We start from the raw sequence: 2,500 nt of genomic DNA on the forward strand, positions 1-2,500 counted from the left end.
GTACCTTAACCTAACCCATGTTGTGCCTTAACCTAACCCATGTTGTGCCTTAACCTAACCCATGTTGTGCCTTAACCTAACCCATGTTGTGCCTTAACCTAACCCATGTTGTGCCCTAACCTAACCCATGTTGTGCCCTAACCTAACCCATGTTGTGCCCTAACCTAACCCATGTTGTGCCCTAACCTAACCCATGTTGTCCCCTAACCTAACCCATGTTGTCCCCTAACCTAACCCATGTTGTCCCCTAACCTAACCCATGTTGTGCCCTAACGTAACCCATGTTGTGCCTTAACGTAACCCATGTTGTGCCTTAACGTAACCCATGTTGTGCCTTAACGTAACCCACGTTGTCCGCTAACGTAACCCACGTTGTCCGCTAACGTAACCCACGTTGTCGCCTAAACCTGCTCTGTAATTGTTATACGACTCGTTCAATTAGTGTAGTGTTGCCCACCCGCAACCCTCGCAATATAGTTCGCTACTCGCACTGCCCGCTCCCCTGTGTATCGCTTCATGTTAAACACCTTGCAAGTCTTGCTGACTTTCCACATGCTCCTGCTGTACACTGTAATGTGGATGGCAGCAGGACGTACATGCCGCCCCCCCCCCCCCCCACCCCTCCCCACGTCCCCACGTCCCCACCTTGCCCCCTGCCTTCGCAAGCTGGTTGGTGACAAGTTTGCATGTTCAATGCCCTTCGCATGCGACGTACGCAGGCTACGTTGTGGTGCGGCCTGTGTCAACTGTCCGCTGATGTCGTACGCGTGAACCACAATCTGTACTGCACATTCGTCCTTATGTACTGAATGATACATCGTGGCACATGTGTGACCGTACAACGACTGCGCCCAAAAACGGCGGACCATACAGTGCAAATATTGTGCACGCAGCTACGTGTCGTCTCCCTATGAGAGCTGGATTGCAGTGTGGTACGCCATAGAGACGTGTGGGAGGAACGGACGCCGTGGATGGCGATCAGCATGAGCTGTGTGTTGATGTATTCGGACCTAGTCGTCTCTCCTCAAACACCGTGATAGCATGGTGCACCGCGTTCCATATCTGCGACATGCTACAGAGGCCGGTTGACAGTCGTTCGAGCAATGGACATCGCATACGTACGGGGGCCACCTTCCACGTATTGTCTAGGCGTGCACATTTTGTTGCGTGTATGTGGGCAGACGTAGTGTGGCGTGACACCTGACACAGGCATGCAATAATCGTTGAAGTTGCTAATGGCGATGGACGCCTACGTTTTCTGGTGAAGTTACGCAAATGAAGAAATGGTAACCCGTTGTGGTGCGGTTGTTCTCGCTAGGGGTGAATCGGTGATGGCGACGATAGGTTGAGGTACTAACCGGTTGTTCCAGCGATACCCACCATGCCGATGAAACTGAACGGCATCTGGGTGTGAAGCGATACGCGGTGGTGGCTGGGTGGGACCGTCCCCGGCCGGTGAGGGGGCGCCTCCCGGCGTGCTGGCCGCGCGGTGCGTGGGCGCACGCGCTACAGCCGGCTGGTGGGGGCGGCCAGTGGCAGGCGCGCCGGCCGACGGACGCGGCAGGCGTCGCAGCTGCGCGCCGGCGCACCCTGCGCGCGGCGCCGTGCGGCCAAAGTAGGTCCTCGCGGGCCCGGTGCGAAGCGCGGTGGACATCTTCAGTGTGCTGGTCCGATTGAGGACTGTGTGCGTTGAGGATGCGCCGCCGCCCGGCGCTCGGCGCCGCGACGCCGTCTGCTGCTCGGTCGCCCCAGCGGTTCTCGCTGGTGGTTTGTATCGCAGCTGTGCGGATGTGTTGGCGCGTGCGCTGTGCTGGGAGAGTTCGCTTCGGCACCCAAGTGGGGCTTTTGTCCTTCTGTGGCGCTGGCGTTGGAGCTGCCGGTCACCGTAGGTGGCGCGTGTTGTCTCCCGCCGGCAATGCCACGACAGCACGCTCCCGGGCCTCTGTCGGCAGCGGCAAGCTCAGTTGGGAGCACGGGTGGTCGCACCGAAAGCGTCTACTCGCCTAACTCCGGGCGATTGCGCCTCTCTCGAACCCGACCAAGTACTTGGGACGGCGCTGCGCGCCGCCGGGACCTGAGAGGGTTTCGAGGTGTATTGTGCAGGGGAGCTCAGCCTCCTCCTGTTTGCAGAATGATTGAGCGGACGCTTGCGTGTTCGCGCGGGCCCCCGGGACACACTCCCGGGCGGCCGGCTGCTCAGCTCTAGTTGGCGCAGCTCCCTGGTTGATCCTGCCAGTAGTCATATGCTTGTCTCAAAGATTAAGCCATGCATGTCTCAGTACAAGCCGCATTAAGGTGAAACCGCGAATGGCTCATTAAATCAGTTATGGTTCCTTAGATCGTACCCACGTTACTTGGATAACTGTGGTAATTCTAGAGCTAATACATGCAAACAGAGTCCCGACCAGAGATGGAAGGGACGCTTTTATTAGATCAAAACCAATCGGTCGGCTCGTCCGGTCCGTTTGCCTTGGTGACTCTGAATAACTTTGGGCTGATC

The 2,500-nt window shown here is 57.5% G+C and overlaps 1 non-coding gene across 1 annotated transcript in view; it reads left to right on the plus strand.

Moving 5' to 3' along the window:
• Positions 1 to 2,216: 2,216 nt before the first annotated feature.
• Positions 2,217 to 2,500, plus strand: part of LOC124745479 — a 1,909-nt gene continuing 1,625 nt past the window's right edge. The window contains exon 1 of the ribosomal RNA XR_007011028.1: positions 2,217 to 2,500. This exon is cut by the window's right edge and continues 1,625 nt beyond it. This is a non-coding gene — a ribosomal RNA (small subunit ribosomal RNA).

Source organism: Schistocerca piceifrons, unplaced genomic scaffold (assembly GCF_021461385.2).
Source record: "Schistocerca piceifrons isolate TAMUIC-IGC-003096 unplaced genomic scaffold, iqSchPice1.1 HiC_scaffold_321, whole genome shotgun sequence".
Lineage (NCBI taxonomy): Eukaryota > Metazoa > Arthropoda > Insecta > Orthoptera > Acrididae > Schistocerca > Schistocerca piceifrons.